Source organism: Amblyraja radiata, chromosome 38 (assembly GCF_010909765.2).
Source record: "Amblyraja radiata isolate CabotCenter1 chromosome 38, sAmbRad1.1.pri, whole genome shotgun sequence".
Taxonomy (NCBI): Eukaryota; Metazoa; Chordata; class Chondrichthyes; order Rajiformes; family Rajidae; genus Amblyraja; species Amblyraja radiata.
Genome location: NC_045993.1, coordinates 9,482,107 through 9,500,997, shown reverse-complemented (window position 1 = coordinate 9,500,997; position 18,891 = coordinate 9,482,107). Strand labels below are relative to the sequence as shown.

General features: G+C 46.2%; 1 protein-coding gene across 1 annotated transcript in view; it reads right to left on the bottom strand.

Annotated features, from left to right (window-relative positions):
• The window catches only part of dnal4 (dynein axonemal light chain 4), a 33,770-nt gene extending 15,229 nt beyond the window's left edge, over positions 1-18,541 (bottom strand). The window contains exon 1 of the mRNA XM_033013363.1: positions 18,523-18,541. The gene's annotated coding sequence lies outside the window, so the exon portion shown is untranslated. The remainder of the gene's footprint in view (positions 1-18,522) is intronic.
• Between the last annotated feature and the right edge of the window lie 350 nt (positions 18,542-18,891).

Below are 18,891 nucleotides of genomic sequence, written 5' to 3'. Positions count from 1 at the left end.
CTCCTCCCCTCCCTCTCTATCCCCCTCTCCCCCAGCCGCTCTCACCCCCCGCAGCAGCAGCAGCGGCGGCGCCTCTCCTCTCCCATCCACTCGGCCGTTGTTAGGGACGGAATCCGGTTCCTGGCAACCAAAGCCTGCAACCAGCGGAAGTCCCGCCCCCACCCTACGCGCGATTGGCCAATTCTCCGCGGACGAGCGGCAACCATTGGGTCCAGTCGCCGTCAATCACTCCTTCCCCGTGGGGGGGGGGGCGGGACCCGGCGTCCAAAAGAAGTCCCGCCCACCATTGGTTTATAACGGTGTCAATCATGCTGCATTGTAGGGGCGGGGCTCGGTGCCTGCGATCGTCCCGCCCCCTTCTACGTGTGATTGGCCGGCCCGTCGCAAGGGGCCAGCCATCCATTGGTTGTGATCACCGTCGATCACGCTGCCCTGGAGTCCCGCCCTCGAACGCCGCTGATTGGATGGGAGCCGCGTCCATCATCCCTTTCCCCGCCCTCCCCGTCGCCAGGGACTCGGTGGCGACCAAAGATGCTCCTCTGGTGTCTGGTGGTGACGTCACCGACTGGCCTGTTGCCAGAGGCCTGATCTAGTGTGGGACCACTGACTGCCCTGCACTTCTGAGCCAAGACATCAAGAAGATTGCAGAGAGATTAGTTGACCTTCAGTATATATATATATATATATATTATAATGCCACATTTATTGCTCCATATGTTGCTTCAAGTCAATTTTATTTCTATAGCGCATTTAACATAGAAACATAGAAAATAGGTGCAGGAGGAGACCATTTGGCGCTTCGAGCCAGCACCGCCATTCATTGTGATCATGGCTGATCGTCCCCAATCAATAACCCGTGCCTGCCTTCTCCCCATATCCCTTGATTCCACTAGCCCCTAGAGCTCTACCTAACTCTCTCTTAAATCCATCCAGTGATTTGGCCTCCACTGCCCTCTGTGCGGCAGGGAATTCCACAAATTCACAACTCTCTGGGTGAAAACGTTTTTTCTCACCTCAGTCTTAAATGACCTCCCCTTTATTCTAAGACTGTGTGGCCCCTGGTTCTGGACTCGCCCCACTTTGGGAACATTTTTCCTGCATCTAGCTTGTCCAGTCCTTTTATAATGTTACACAAAAATGCTGGAGAAACTCAGCGGGTGCAGCAGCATCTATGGAGCGAAGGAAATAGGCAACGTTTCGGGCCGAAACCCTTCTTCAGACTGATAGGGGGTGGCGGGGAGAAGGAAGGAAAAAGGTTATACGTTTCTATAAGATCCCCCCCCTCATCATTCTAAACTCTAATGAATACAAGCCTAGTCTTTTCAATCTTTCCTCATATGACATTCCAGCCATCCCAGGGATCAATCTCGTGAACCTACGCTGCACTGCCTCAATCACAAGGATGTCCTTCCTCAAATTAGGAGACCAAAACTGTACACAATACTCCAGATGTGGTCTCACCAGAGCCCTATACAACTGCAAACTTTAAAAACAACTTTCGTTGACTAAAGTGCTTTACATTAGTGCAGGTACTAACGTGTTACATACAGTGGTACATAGATCAACAATACATACTTAAATACATACATACAGCACTCCCTCAGAGGGCCTCAAGAAAGGCTTGAGAGTAGAAATAAGTTTTAAGTCTCAACTTAAAGGGGGGGGGCAGTTCTGATGGGAAGAGGGATGCTGTTCCACAGTCTAGGTGCTGCAACTGCCAAAGCGCGGTAGCCCCAGAGCTTATGCCGAGACCGCGGGATGGTCAGTAACCCCAAGTCGGCCTATCTGAGGGACCTGGAGGTGGGTAAGCAGCTTTTTGATGTAGGTGCGAGCAAGCCCATTAAGGGCTTTGTATACATAAAGAAGGAGCTTAAAATTGGTTCGGAACCGCACTGGGAGCCTGTGGAGAGAGGCCAGGATCGGGGTGATGTGGTCCCTTTTTCGGGTGCCCGTCAGGAGTCTCGCTGCGGCGTTTTGGAACAATTGCAGGCAGAACAGGGATGACTGGCTGATGCCAGTGTAAAGGGAGTTGCAGTAATCATGGCGGGAGGAGATAAATGAGCGGATGATCTTTTCGAGGTCGTCAAATTGGAGGAATGATTTTATTTTAGCTATCGTCCGAAGCTGGAAGAAGCTAGCTTTCACCACGGCATTGACTTGTTTGTCAAATTTCAACGCAGAGTCAAATATCACGGCAAGGTTTTTGACGTGAGGTTTGAGTGATGGGGTAAGGCTTCCAAGGCTGCCTGCTATTGTTTTGATGGAGTCCGAGGGGCCGAGTTGGATGACCTCAGACTTGCTCTCGTTTAGTTGGAGGAAGTGGATCAAGATCTACACTAGGTTTGGACTTCTAGCAATGGGGAATATTAGAAAAATAGAAAAATAGGTGCAGGAGTAGGCCATTCGCCCCTTCGAGCCAGCAACGCCATTCAATATAATCATGGCTGATCATCCAAAATCAGTACCCTGTTCCTGCTTTTTCCCCATATATCTTGATTCCATTAGCCTTAAGAGCTAATTCTAAACTCTCTCTTGAAAACATCCAGTGAATTGGCCTCCACTGCCTTCTGTGGCAGAGAATTCCACAGATTCACAACTCTCTGGGTGAAAAAATGTTTCCTCATCTCAGTCCTAAATGGTCTACCCCTTATTCTTAAATTCTGACCACTGATTCTGGACTCCCCCAACATCGGGAACATTTTTCCTGTATCTAGCGTGTCCAATCCCTTAAGAATTTTATATGTTTCTATCAGATATCCTCTCATCCTTCTAAATTCGAGCCCAGCTGAACCATTCTTTTATCATATGTCAGTCCCGCCATCCCGGAAATTAACCTGGTGAACCTACGCTGCACTCCCTCAATAGCAATAATGTCCTTCCTCAAATTAGTAGACCAAAATTGCACACAATACTCCAGGTGTGGTCTCACCAGGGCCCTGTATAACTGCAGAAGGGCCTAATTGCTCCTAAACTCAAATCCTCTCGCAATGAAGGCCAACATGCCATTGGCTTTCTTCACTGCCTGCTGTACCTGCATGCTTACATTCAGTGACTGATGTACAAGCACACCCAGGTCTCGTTAATCTATCTAGCTTTCATATAGCCTTATAATAAGATTGTGCAACTCAGTGGGACAGGCAGCATCTCTGGAGAGAAGGAATGGGTGACTGAAGTCTGAAGAAGGGTCTCGAGCCGAAACGTCACCTATTCCTTCTCTCCAGAGATGCTGCCTGTCCCGTTGAGTTACTCCAGCGTTTTGTGTCTCTCTTCGGTTTAAACCAGCATCTGCAGTTCCTTCCTACACATAAGATCAAGCAAGTCAGGCTTAAGCAAATGCCTGAATCGTCATATTAACTCTGACTCATAACTGTGTGCTGAAATGGCCTCGTAAGCCATAAAGTTCAAGGACCATTTAGCGATGGGTATTAAGTGATGACTTGGCCACATCCCAAATATGAGGAAATAATAAAAGTCGAGAGTCAAGAATATAGTGAAATTTGCAGTGCAAACTTCCAGTCAGTTCTGGTTAAGGCTGCCATCGATATCGGGCGTGCTTTCTGCTGCAGAGACAATCAGTTTCAGTACTGATGGGATACCAGAGAGACATGAATTGTAGGAAGGTTTCATTAACATGGAAGATATTCATAAGTTTATAAGTTCTAGGAGCAGAATTAGGCCATTTGGCCCCTCAAGTCTACTCTGCCATCCATTCATGACTGATCTACCTTTCCATCTCAACCTCATTCTCCTGCCTTCTCCCCATAGCCCCTGAAACCCATAGTTGATGAGGTCAGGCTACATGTAATAATAATAATAATAAATTTTATTTAATGGGCGCCTTTCAGACATCTCAAGGACACCTTACATAGTAATCAGAATAAAAACATATAATCGGAATATAACAAGTAATAAAGACATCACAGAGATACAAATTAAAAACAGAATTCAATCCAAAAACAGAAAATCAAAAAGACAGTGTGAAGATTGCTTCATGTGAATATTGCTACATGTGACTGTAGCAATATTCCCGTGCCTGCACACAAGGTCAACAAGCTTGGACCAAGATTAGGATTAGGACAGCAGTCACGGTGGGGCAGCGGTAGAGTTGCTGCCTTACAGCAAAATGCAGCGCCAGAGATCCGGGTTCGATCCCGACTACGGTTGCTGTCTGTATGGAGTTCATACGTTCTCCCCGTGATCTGCGTGTGTTTTCTCAGAGATCTTCGGTTTCCTCCCACACTCCAAAGACGTACAGGTTTGTAGGTTAATTGGCTTGATAAAAATGTTAAATTGTCCAAAATGGCGATATGCAGAGTACTGCCCTGCCGACTACAACATTCAGAAGCGACGGAAATAGGCAACGTTTTGGGCCGAAACCTTCAGGTTTCGGCCCGAAACGTTGCCTATTTCTATCGTTCCATAGATGCTGCTGCACCCGCTGAGTTTCTCCAGCACTTTTGTCTACCTTCGATTTTTCAGCATCTGCAGTTCTTTCTTAAATAATTCATTAGACTGATTGCATAGTTTGGGAGAAAGAACGGAGGGGCAGGAAAGAACATGGAAGGCAAGGAATGGTTATGAGAGACAGATTTTGGTTAGTTTAGTTTAGAGATACAATGAGGAAACAGGCCCTTGTGCCCACTGAGCCCGCCCGACCAGCGATCCCTGCACACTAACGCTATCCTACAAACACAAGGGACAAATTACATTTATACCAAGCCAAATAACCTACAAACCTGTACGTCTTTGGAGTGTGGGAGGAAACTGAAGATTTCAGAGAAAACCCAAGGTAGACAAAAGTGCTGGAGAAACTCAGCAGGTGCAGCGAAGGAAATAGGCAAAGTTTCTGGCCGAAACCCTTCTTCAGACTGATGGAGGGTGGGGGGGGGCGGCAAGAATAAAGAAAAAAGGAAGAGGAGGAGCCCGAGGGCTGAGGGGGAGCTGAGAAGGGGAGGAGACAGCAAGGGCTACCGGAAATTGGAGAATTCAATGTTTATGCCACTAGGGTGCAGACTGCCCAAGCGGAATATGAGGTGCTGCTGCTCCAATTTCCGGTGGTGCTCACTCTGGCCATGGAGGAGGCCCAGGACTGCACCCGCTGAGTTTCTCCAGCACTTTTGTCTACCTTCGATTTTCCAGCATCTGCAGTTCCTTCTTAAACACAGAGAAAACCCACGCAGGTCGCTTGGGAGAACGTGCAGACAGCACCCGTAGCCGGGGTCGAACCTGGGTCTCTGATGGTGTAAGCGCTGTAAGGCAGCAACTCTACTGCTGCGCCGGGCAAATGCTTGGACAAGGTTGGCCAGAGATGAACACACACACACACACACACACACACACACACACACACAAGGTGTGAGATAAACGGAATAGTGAGTTGTGAACTTGGAGCTAGAGGGTTGAGAAGACACGAGTTGTTTAGGAATATAGGTGAAGGGAGAGAGAGAGAGAGCAGCAAGGTCAGCCAGGAGGGAGGAGGGGGTTGGGGGGGGGGGGGGGGGAGAAAGGTGGGGAGAGGAGATTATTGGGGAGAAAGGGGAGAGGAGTGTTTTGTAAAGGTTACCTAAAGTGGAAAATATGTTGGCTTACACCAAAGATAGACACAAAATGGTGGAATAACTCAGCGGGACAGGCAGCGTCTCTGGAGAGAAGAAGGGTCTTGACCCGAAACGTCACCCATTCCTTCCCTCCAGAGATGCTGCCTGTCCCGCTGAGTTACTCCACCATTTTGTATCTATCTTTAAATTGAAGATAGACACAAAATGCTGGAGTAACTCAGCGGGACAGGCAGCGTCTCCGGAGAGAAGGAATGGGTGACATTTTGGGTCGGAAGAAGGGTCTCAAGGTGAAACATCACCCATTCCTTCTCTCCAGAGATGCTGCCTGTCCCGCTGAGTTACGCCAGCATTTTGTGTCTATCTAATGGAGAATATGCTCTTTCCCCCTTCAGAAATAGACGTATTCATATTTTGAAACCCACTTATTCAGTCCGCTCACAGTCAGCTGCTTAATGCATAATATATTGGACAACATTTCACAAATGGATATACAGCTGTGTTAAAATGGCACATGGGACAGTCTGATGTGAAATGCGTGTGGAGCAGTGATGGTATAAAATGGAGACCCGAATTCAATCCTGACCTCAGTGCATGCTGTAGATCATTAGATATATATGTAAGGTGGAGATAGCTAAACACTGGAAAGAGCGATGAATTGTGGGATATGGGGAACTGGCAGAATAGGAGTTGGGAGGTCATGTTGCAGTTATATAAGATGTTGGTGGGGCAACATTTAGAGTATTGTAGATTGTACACAAAATGGTGGAGTAACTCGGCGGAACAGGCAGCATCTCTGGATTGAAGGAATGGGCGAAGTTTTGGGTCGGTCTCGACCCGAAACGTCACCCATTCCTTCCATCCAGAGATGCTGCCTGTCCGGATGAGTTACTCCAGCGTTTTGTGTCTATCATCTGTGTAAACCAGCATCTGCAGTTCCTTCCCACGCGTTTAGAGTAACGTGTTCAGTTCCGGGCACCATGTTATTGGGGCGATGCTGGGAAGGGTGGAGTGAAGATTTACAAAGATGTTGCCAAGACTCGAGGGCCCGAGCTATAAGTAAAGTTTGAGCAGGCTAGGAGTCAATTCTTTGGAGCGCAGGAGGATGAGGGGTGCTCTTATAGAGGTGTACAAAGTCATGAAAGGAATCGAAAGGAATTTACCATGAAAGAGTAAAGGCACAGTCTCTTGCCCAGAGCAGGGGAATTGTAAACACTGCATCGGCTCTGACCTCCCTACCATCGAGGGGATCTATCGCGGTCACTGCCTCAAAAATGCTGGCAGCATCATCAAGGACCCACACCATCCTGGCCACACACTCATCTCCCCGCTACCTTCAGGTAGAAGGTACAGGAGCCTGAAGACGGCAATGACCAGGTTCAGGAATAGCTACTTCCCCACAGCCATCAGGCTATTAAACTCAACTCAAACAAAACTCTGAACATTAATAGCCCATTGCACTTTATCTGCTTATTTATGTGTGTATATATATATATATTCTATGGTATATGGTCACACTGATCTGTTCTATATTTATTTATGCCTACTATATTCTGTTGTGCTGAAGCAAAGCAAGAATTTTATTGTCCTATCTGGGACACATGACAATCTTGAATCTTGAATCTTGAATCGAGAACCACAGTTTAAGGTGAAGGGGGAAAGATTTAGAGTCATAGACTGATACAGTGTGGAAACAGGCCCTTTGGCCCAACTTGCCCACACCGGCCAACATGCCCCAGCTACACTAATCCCACCTGCCTGCGTTTGGTCCATATCCCTCCAAACCTGTCCTATCCATGTGCCTGTCTAACTGTTTCTTAAACATTGGGATAGTCCCAGCCTCAACTACCTCCTCTGGCAGCTTGTTCCATACACCCACCACTACTTGTGTGAAAAAGTTACCCCTCTTATTCCTATTAAATCTTTTCCCCTTCACCTTATACCTATGTCCTCTGGTCCACGATTCCCTTACTTCGGTGCATTTAATAGGAACCTGAGGGGTAATATTTTCACACAAAGGGTGGCGGGTGTATGGAATGAGCTCCCAGAGTTGAGGCAGGTACTATTGCAATATTTAAGAAACATTTAGAACGGTACATTAATATGATAGGTTTTTAGTTTTAGAGATACAGCGTGGAACAGGCCCTTCAGCCCACCGAGTCTGCACCGACCAGCGATCCCCGCACAGTAACACTATCCTACACACACTAGGGACAATTTACATTTACACCAAGCCAATTTACCTGCAAACCTGTACGTCTTTGGAGTGTGGGGAAAACCAAAGATCTCGGAGCAAACCCACGCAGATCGTGCAAACTCCGTAAAGACAGCACCTGTAGTCAGGATCGAACCCGGGTCTCCAGTGCTGCAAGTGCTGTAAGGCAGCAACTCTACCGCTGCGCCACCGTGATGTTCAGAGGGTTATGGGTCAAATGCAGGCAGGTGTAAATGTGGCGAGTGTAGAGGGAACATGTTGGCCGGTGTGGGCAGGTTGGGACGAAGGGCCTGTTTCCACTCTCTATGACTCTGGCAGCTGAGGCCGACATAGACCCGCCATGATCATATTGAATGGCAGGACCGGCACGAGGGGATTATTCCTGCTCTTGTATTAGGTTCTTGTTCGTGTGGCTGAGTGGAGTTTGCACGTTCTCTCTGTAACCGCCAGGCTCTCCTCTGAGTGCTCCAGTTTCCCCCAAAGCCCCAAAGATGGCTTTGGAGACCCTTGGTTCGATCCTGACTATGGGTACGTCCACCTCGTGTGATCCTTGTGGCTTTTCTCCCACACTCCAAAGACGTACAGGTTTGTTGGTTAATTGGCTTCAGTAAAGATTGTAAATTGTCCCTTGTGTGTAGGATAGTGCTAGTGTACGGGGGGATCGCTGGTTGGCGCGCACTCGGTGGTCCTGTTTCCGCGCGGTGTCTGTAAACTCCAAACAGCCACATTCAGTGTAAATCAACCAGCATAGAAACGGTTAAAATCCAGTGGCAAGATTAATATATTACTTTCAATGATGGCTTTTCCCCTCTGCAGAGCTGCCAGCAGAAGGAGAGCTGGAGCCATGCATTTTTAATGACGTGTATTAGAGTCTAATTCAATGAAGCGTATTAAAGATTCAGGGCAAGGAGAGGTGCCATTTGATTTAAACCTGCTTTCCATACAGAGATTGAACAGGAGGGGATCTTCTGAGACCTAAATGCAATAGGTAGAGGAAAAAAAAAACTGAATCAATTCATCTAGACAAATGCACTTTAAAAGACATCGATGAGATATTTCTGGTTATGGTAACAATTACCATATAACCATATAACCATATAACAATTACAGCACGGAAACAGGCCATCTCGACCCTTCTAGTCTGTGCCGAACACATAATCTCCCCTAGTCCCATATACCTGCGCTCAGACCATAACCCTCCATTCCTTTCCCATCCATATAACTATCCAATTTATTTTTAAATGATAAAAACGAACCTGCCTCCACCACCTTCACTGGAAGCTCATTCCACACAGCTACCACTCTCTGAGTAAAGAAGTTCCCCCTCATGTTACCCCTAAACTTCAGTCCCTTAATTCTCAAGTCATGTCCCCTTGTTTGAATCTTCCCTACTCTCAGTGGGAAAAGCTTATCCACGTCAACTCTGTCTATCCCTCTCATCATTTTAAAAACCTCTATCAAGTCCCCCCTTAACCTTCTGCGCTCCAAAGAATAAAGCCCTAACTTGTTCAACCTTTCTCTGTAACTTAGTTGCTGAAACCCAGGCAACATTCTAGTAAATCTCCCCTGTACTCTCTCTATTTTGTTGACATCCTTCCTATAATTAGGCGACCAAAATTGTACACCATACTCCAGAATTGGCCTCACCAATGCCTTGTACAATTTTAACATTACATCCCAACTTCTATACTCAATGCTCTGATTTATAAAGCATAATTTACAGTCCATCCATGGGACCCCTGAGGAGACGGTGTGAGCTGCCTTATTGAACCACTCTTTAGAGCTACTCTTGCAAACAATGGTTTAATGGTCAAGGGTGTTTTATTGTCATATGTCCCAGATAGAACAATGAAATTCTTACTTGCAGCAGCACAACAGAATATGTCTGTGAACAATAGAATAAACGAGAGAGAAACATTTTAAAATGGTACTTTAATGGCACTTTGTCGTCACCTGTAGCGAGGTACAGTGAAACTACAAACCTGCACGTCTTTGGGGTGTGGGAGGAAACCGGAGCACCCGGGTCACAGGGAGAACGTACAAACTCAGTACAGACAGCACCCGTAGTCGGGATCGAACCCGGGTCTCTGGCGCTGTGATGCAGCAACTCTACCGCTGAGCCACCGTGTCGCCCCAGTAAACAAAGTACTCACTAGATAATATATTAAAGAAAATAATAATTCAATAAAAAAAGCACACCCAATATAGTGCAAAAACAAAACAAAACCTGAAGTCTTGAGTTTAAACTAATTTGGAGTTTAGTTGTAGTTCATAGTGTTCATTGACCTGATGGTCGTTGGAGTAAAAGGGCCTGTCCCACTGTACGAGCTAATTCAAGAGCACTCCCGAGTTTAAAAAAAAATCAAACTCGTAGAATGTACGTAGCGGGTACGTCGGAGCTCGGGACGTCTCTTAGCGGCTCGTAACGCTAACGGCAGGTACTCGGGAAACGCGGTAAGCTCGTGAAGACTCGTGAAGATTTTTCAACATGTTGAAAAATGTCCACGAGAGCCCCGAGTACCTACGAGCGGCCATTACCGTAATTCTCCGAGTTCGAATCAGGGGAAACTCGGGAGAACTCTTGAATTTGCTCGTACAGTGGGACAGCCCCTTTAGGTGGTTGAAAAACCTTGGGAAGTCTATGTGGATTGTACACATTCCCACATCACAGATTCAGATTCAGATTCAGATTCAGATTCAGATTTAATTGTCATTATCAGTGTACAGTACAGAGACAACGAAATGCAGTTAGCATCTCCCTGGAAGAGCGACATAGAATATGATATCACAATGTGACAAGCAGGATCGTCGGTTATTTACCCTGTCGTAAGTTGCCCCTGGTGTGCAGGGAGTGGATGGGAATGTGGGATAACATAGAACTAGTGTGAGCCGGGGCATCAGCGGGCAGCATGGACTTGGTGGGCTGAAGGGCCTATTTCCGTAACTCTAAGCTCAACAAAGGGCAGGAAATAACTGACTCGCCACAAGAAACTCTGCCTTTGACTGGATGTTACAAGCATGGTATTTGTTGAACTAGCCCGGTTATGTTTCTGCTCAGTGGTAATCCCCAAGATGCTGATGATGGGGGTTTCAAGGATGGTAATCTTATTGCGTGAATAGAATAATTCACATACCTTTCCCTTGTCAACGTAGCAATGAATGGTGTCCGCGAGCATTGCCACTTTTCATTTCACTGCACATCTAGTATGTGTATGTGACGAATAAACTTGACTTGACTTGACTTGGCCTTTCTGCCTTGACGGTTGCCTGAGCAAACGAACCGACTATTGTACCAAAAAAAGGACATCAACAGCTGGTAGACAAAAATGCTGGAGAAACTCAGCGGGTGAGGCAGCATCTATGGAGCGAAGGAATAGCTCCTTCTTCTTGCGTATGGCACGCACAGCCTAAAGTTGTAGGACAACTTGTTCTATTTGATCTCATTTGATTGTGCACGCCGAGTTGAATACATTCGTTGACCACGTGAAGGTTGCACTCTTCCACCCCAAGGAATAGCTGATGTTTCGGGTCGAGGCCCTTGATGTGGAGTTGGGAGCGGGGGACGGGAAGAAGAAAGGAAGAGGCGGAGACAGTAATAATAATAATAATAAATTTTATTTAATGGGCGCCTTTCAAACATCTCAAGGACACCTTACATAGTATATCGGAATAACATATAATCGGAATATGACAAGTAATAAAGACATCACAGAGACACAAATTAAAAACAGGATTCAATCCAAAAACAGAAAATCAAAAACAGTGTGAAGAGGGAGCAGCGGCAGCCAAAGCGCGCCAGCGTCCACTCTCTCTTCACGGCAGCCATCTTGGACACAGACCTACAAGACTACAATTAGACAAAAAAATCATCCCCCCACAGTGGGTAGCACTGTGGAGGAAGGCACAATGTCCAGTCCCCACCCCATGTCCAGTCCCCACCACAGTAGGCTGTGGGAGAGCTGGGAATGGGAGGGGAAGGAGGGAGAGAGCAGGGACTACCTGAAATTGGAGAAGTCAATGTTAAACTGCTGTAGTAACTCAGTGGGTCTTTAGACTATAGTGGCCTACAATGCAGAAACAGGCCCATCGGCCCACTGACTGCCGATCACCCCGTACACCAGCACTATCCCACACACAAGAGGGACAATTTGCAATTTTTACTGAAGCCAATTAACCTACAAACCTGCACGTCTTTGGAGCGTGTGAAGAAACCAGAGCACCCGGAGAAAACCCACGCGTTCACAGGGAGAACGTGCAAACTCCATACAGACAGCACCCCTTGGTCAGGATCGAACCCAGGTCTCTGACACAGTCAGGCAGCAACTCTACCACTGCACAACTATGCCACCGTTAGATGAATAGTATTTTGATTAATAGTACTCTCCTAAATGATTCATGAATTCTCTCGTTAACCTTGCTGCTGTTAACTGTGTTGTTATTGATGTTATTGAATGAAGCTCTTTCTATAACAGATATATAGATACATCAATACTTGATATATATGTCCAAATTTGCTGTTGCCTTTTGCAGGTCTGGTCTCGTGTACGTCTCCATATTTCTTAGCTCCATTAATATGTAGACCTTCAGTTGTCTGGGCCTGAAAGCTCTTCAATCTCACCCACAAATCTCTCCACCTTTAGTCGTTGTGGTCAGGTCAGGTCGGGGGGAGTTCCCCCGCCACGGGTACCATGTAATCCCGTGCTACCTGCTCCATGGTCGGATAGTCGGCAACTAAACCGTCTCCCCCACACTGGGTTTGCCAGGTGAGGAGGGGGCTGTGGACCCCCAGCAGGACCAAAAACAAGACCTGTCAAAGGGCGGATGAGATTCTAGCGAGCCAACGGCCATCCACACTTCAGTAGAAGTTGCGATCACTGTCGTACACGGCATTGTAAGGAATGATGATAAAGCACACACACACACACACACCAAAATCCTAGACTTCCAGTGGCGGAAGTCCGCAGGAACTGGAGGACAGAGATGTGTGGAGCGTCCGTCACCGTTCCCGTCGGAAACCAGCGCCCCAGCGTCGCTGATGTTTTCAATGATGATGAATGAATGAATGAATTTAGTCTTTCGGGACACTGTACAACACAGAAACCGGCTCCTCGGCCCACAGAATCCTCGCTGGCCGGAGATCACCTCGTACACTAACACTATCCTACACACAAGGGACAATTTACAATTTTTACCTCAGCCAATTTACCTGCAAACCTGCACGTCTTTGGAGTGTGGGAGGAAACCGGAGCACCCGAAGAAAACCCACGCAGGTCACGGGGAGAACGTACAAACTCCGTACAGACAGCACCCGCAGTCAGGATCGAACCCGGGTCTCTGGGCGCTGTGAGGCGGCGACTCTACTGCCGTGTCGCCGTGCTGACCTTGGCTTGTTTTTTCATTCTAGTATAACCAACATCCCATGTACATTAAGGACACAAAGTGCTGGAGTAACACGGTTCCATGTTCTCCAGAGATGCTGCCTGGCCTGCTGAGTTACTCCAGCACTTTCTGTCCTTTTGAGTATAAACCAGCATCAGCAGTTGTTTGTTTCAACATCAACACTCATACATTCCCTCTCTCAGTTATTTTTTGACAGCATCATGAAATTCAAGCACTTCAATGCTGCGAGCTGCGATCCAAACATGCAAATAAAATGCACATATTTTATATTGCTTTGGTAAGGCACATTTGGATATTATTTTCCAGATTAAAGTGGCTGCATCAGCAGAAATAGGTATTGTTGATAACCTATTACATTAACCATTTACCCTCCTTATTCTCCTTCTTTCTAGTCCCTCTTGTTACAAATGTTGACCTCGCTGCCATCGTCTGTCCTGAAAAGGACGCAAGCTTTCGGCGACAATCAGTGGGGAGCCATCACTTGTTGCAATAGATGATGGTGGTAGCAGAATTCCAGTTTCCAGCCCAGCGACATGGGCGCTTCTGCTATGGGCCCATTTACCCTCCTAGTTTTACTGTTATGAGTCAAGGAGCCATACAGCGCGGAAACAGGCCCTTTGGCCCGACATTGCCGATCCCGACCAAGATGCTCGGGACCTACCTTCAGGTAGAAGGTACAGGAGTCTGAAGACTGCAACAACCAGGTTCAGGAATAGCTACTTCCCCACAGCCATCAGGCTATTAAACTTGGCTCGGACAAAACTCTGAACATTAATAGCCCATTATCCGTTTATTTGCACTTTATCAGTTTATTTATTCATGTGTGTATATATTTATACAATGGTATATGGACACACTGATCTGTTCTGTATTCATGCCTACTATGTCCTGTTGTGCTGAAGCAAAGCAAGAATTTCATTGTCCTATCAGGGACACATGACAATAAACTCTCTTGAATCTTGAATCTTGAATCTTGATGCTCCATCTGAGCTGCCCTCCTCCCCGCATTTGGCCCAGACCCCTCTAAACCTTTCCTATCTGTCCAAATGAATTTTAAATGTTGTTATAATACCTGCCCCAACTACACCCTCCGGCAGCTTGTTTCAAACACCCACTGTGAAAAAGTTGCCCACGAGGTTCCTTTTAAAACTTTTCCTCCCCACCCTAAACCTATATCCTAAACTGGAAGAAACAACGTGCATTCACCCTATCTATTCTACTCAAATAACTCTATAAAATCGGACGAGACCACACGTGGAGTATTGTGTGCAGTTTTGGTCTCCAAATTTGGGGAAGGACATTCTTGCTATTGAGGGAGTGCAGCGTAGGTTCACCAGGTTAATTCCCGGGATGGCGGGACTGTCATATGCTGATAGAATGGAGCGGCTGGGCTTGTACACTCTGGAGTTTAGAAGGATGAAGGGGAATCTTATTGAACTTTTTGAACTGAGTTTAAAAAACATAGAAAGTCATAAGAGTGCAGGAGGCCAAGGGACAATAGACAATAGAGTTATTGAAACATATAAGATTATATAAGGTATTTCGAACATGTTTGAAATCCACATTTTTATTGTTGGTATTGGAGTATTTTTCCAAAATTTGAGTATAAGCTTTTTTTCCCATTATTAGCCCGTAATTAAGTAAGTTCTTTTGAAACACGTTTAATTCGGGGTTACCTTCTGATATTCCAAAAATGATCCATTCTGCTTTTGGTACAAGTTTTATTTTAAATGATTTTGTGAAGATTTCAAATATTTTGTTCGAAACACTACACTTGGAAGAGATGAGACTCCTCCTAGCAGGCAAAGCAGACCACTTCCAAAAGACGTGGTCTGCATTTATGGAACTATTACAAGCATAAGGTGCAATAGTAATTTAAAATATAAATGGTACCAGGATCTGGTAACGGGGGTTATAAAATAAAAATAAATTTAAAAACACGGTTGGTATATCCTTTTTTGCGAGTTTTGAGTTACAATAGAGCGATTGTTTTTCCTTTTTTTTCTTTTCTTTCTAGGGTCTTATTTCCTTTCTTTACTTCCTTCTCTAACTTCCTCCCTAACGGGCTTTCTTTTCCCAACACTTTCCTGCACCTTCACGATTCTTGCTCACTTTCCTTACTTCTTTTATTTCTATCTTTTTTAAAGCTCGAAAAACGAAGTGGTACAACAATGTAATAAGATATATCTGATGTGTATTATTGTAATTTACTGTACTTCTAATAAAAATAAAATTAAAAAACCCCCCCAAAAAAAACAATAAAACAAAATAAAAAATAAAAAGATTATATAAGGTTTGGACACGGAGGAAACATGTTATCGATGTTGGGGGGGGGGGGTGGAGTCTAGAACGAGGGGCCACAGTTTAAGAATAAGGGGTAGGCCATTTAGAACGGAGATGAGGAAAAACGTTTTCACACAGAGGGTTGTGAGTCAGTGGAATTCTCTGCCTCAGAAGGCAGAGGAGGCCAATTCTCTGGATGCTTTCAAGAGAGAATTAGATAGAGCTCTTAAAGATAGTGGAGTCAGGGGATATGGGGAGAAGGCAGGAACGGGGTACTGATTGTGGATGATCACAGTGAATGGCTCGAAGGGCCGAATGGCCTATTCCTGAACCTATAGTCTATTGTCTATTGTCCCTCGGCCTCCTGCACTCCTATGACTTTCTATGTTTCTTAAACTCAGTTCAAAAAGTATTTTGAGATATTTCAACATCTCCTGAATTTCTTGAAGGAAGGTTGGCACAGTGACACTCTGGTAGAGTTGTTGCCTTGCAGCGCCAGAGACCAGGGTTCGATCCTGACTATGGGTGCTGTCTGTACGGAGTTTGTACGTTCCCCCTGTGACCATGTGGGTTTTCTCCGGGTGCTCTGGCTTCCTCCCACACTCCAAAGTCCTGCAGGTTTGTAGGTTAATTGGCTTCTGTAAATTGTAAATTGTCCCTAGTGTGTTTAGGATAGTGCGAGGTGATGATTGCTGGTCGGCACGGACTCGGTGGGCCGAAGGGCTTGTTTCCACACTGTATTTCTGAAGTCTATGGTCTAAGGACTCAACGATCTGTAGCCTAGGGATTTGAAGGTGGTGACCATGTAGAGAGTGGATGCATTGACCTTCCTGTGATTTCCACGGATTGGAAGAAAGCAAATGTAACCCTAACATTCAAGACTGCCTGAAGAAGTGTCTGGACCGGAAACGTCACCCATTCCTTCTCTCCAGAGATGCTGCCTGTCTTGCTGAGTCACTCCAGCATTCTGTGTCAATCTTCGGTTCAAACCAGCATCTGCAGTTCCTTCCTACATATTTCTCTAAAGTGTAAAGAAGTCTAAAAGCACTATCCTCACTATAGAACGATCAATCACTTTGAGCTGTAAAGTGTTTGAATTTAGGCCACAAAATAGTCTGAAAACAGAGGATAAAGTTCTGCTGTGTGAAATGCACAGACATATGTAGCTGCTTAGATGGACACAAAATGCCGGAGTAGCTCAGCATCTCTGGAGAGAAGGAACGGGTGACATTGCGGGTCGGCCTACATCTTCTGATCGCTGCTTAAGAGCCTGTCGCACAGGCGGTTTTTTAGGCGGCTACAGGCGACTAGGCTGTCGCTGGTGGGCGCTGGGGTGTCGCCTGTACAGTCGTGAGTAGTCTCCACAGTCGCCCAAAGAGTCGTAGCGTCTTTCTGGTCGCCGCTGGATTTTCAACATGTTGAAACATTTTCGGCGACAGTGGGTTTGACGCCAATGAGCGTAGCTTGACGTAGGTGCTGTCGTAGGTTGTCGCCTGGTGACATACGTAGCTTGTCACTGGTGCTGACTTCGGTGAATTCCATTGCCGTAGTCGCCGGCAGTCGCCTAAAAAATTGCCTAAGTGGAACGCGCCCATTAGTCCAGTCGCTGGTTTTTCGGCGACTTGCTGCGACTATGACAGTCGCCTAAAAAATAGCCTAAGTGGGACAGGCCCATTGCTAATTGTACCGTTAGGCTTGGAAGCCATTAGCAACAAACCACAGGATTGGCAAGAAGACAACCTTCCCATTCACAAAGGAAATACGGCCCTCAGATTCCCTCAGGCATTCCTTCCGTGACAAGAGAATAATCGTAAATGCATGGCAACGGATCAATAAGTAGTTCCATCAGCTGCAACAAAACAAGTGGAAAGAGGGTTGCGAAGGAGGAACAGGAAACTAAAGGGGAAGAGAAGATTATGCAGCCTAAACAAGAGATGGATCATCAAAGAGTCAACAGTACAGATAGCTCAGATTCATTTAGACCAAAGATACAAGATGAGTTGCTTTAAATTAAAGTTGCTTCTGACCCATGAGGAACTTTGAAATCTATTATCTCTATCTTGCCACTCACACACAGAAACACACACCTACCGTTCCCCCACAACACTGATTCAACCAAAGATCAGAGAATGCATATGGTCCAGAGACCTTTCATAGAAACATAGAAAATAGGTGCAGGAGGAGGCCATTCGGCCCTTCGAGCCAGCACCGCCATTCATTGTGATCATGGCTGATCGTCCCCTATCAATAACCCGTGCCTGCCTTCTCCCCATATCCCTTGACTCCACTAGCCCCTAGAGGTCTATCTAACTCTATACTTATACCAAGCCCATCAACCTAGAGTTAGGGTTACGGCTAGGTCTGGGGTTAGGGTTTGGGCTTCCTCCCGCACTTCAAAGACACACAGGCTTGTACAAATTGTCCCTAGCATGTGTGGGACAGTGTGCGGGGGATCGCCGGTCTCAGGCTAGGTCCACAAATGGGGGGGCGCCGGGGAAAGTGGGGGAGGGAGTTGGAGAATGGGAGAAGGTAGGGAGAGGGGGAGAAGAGGATGTGGGGAGGGGGTATTGCGCATTGTCACTCATTTTATACGCATAAAAAGAAGCTCCTTATTTATTATAAACAAAGATCATAATGGTCTATCATAGAAGGCTAAGATAGACCAAGATAAACTGCAAAATCCAATGGACTGACGTGGATTAAACTGCGAGAGGCATAACGGAGGTCGGGGTCTTATTCCTAAAATGGCGGAAGTGACATTCCATTGTGTACTACACGTCAGTCCATTGGATTTCGTAGGAGTGGTCTGTCTTGCTCCTCTAGTTTCTTTGATTTAGACCTTCCTGAGAATGTTATCTCCTGCAAGGTTTATCCGAATCAGTGATTTACAAGTGGATAATGTGGAGCGTAAGCGATAACTTTTAGTTTAGTTTAGAGATACAGCGCGGAAACAGGCCCTTCGGCCCACCGGGTCCGCGCCGACCAGCGATCCCCTCTCATTAATACTATCCTATACCTACTGGGGACAATTAAAAAATATATATTTACCAAGCCAATTAACCTACAAACCTGTACGTCTTTGGAGTGTGGGAAGAAACTGAAGATCTCAGAGCAAACCCACGCAGATCACGGGGAGAACGTGCAAACTCCGTACAGACAGCGCCCGTAGTCAGGATCGAACCCGGGTCTCCGGCGCTGCATTCGATGTAAGGCAGCAACTCGACCGCTGCGCCACCGTATCACGAGAGAAGAATAGGTAAAGGCGCATTCAATTTGAAGCCATGACTAAGATTAATATCTTATTCAGCTCTCGTTACTATATCACTAAAAGAAAAAACAAAACAAAAAGGATCTATAGAAAGTGAAAGATCGATTAACCAATTATGCCAGCTTATGATCATAATAAAAGAGACTGGAAAAAACAAGGAACTGCAGATG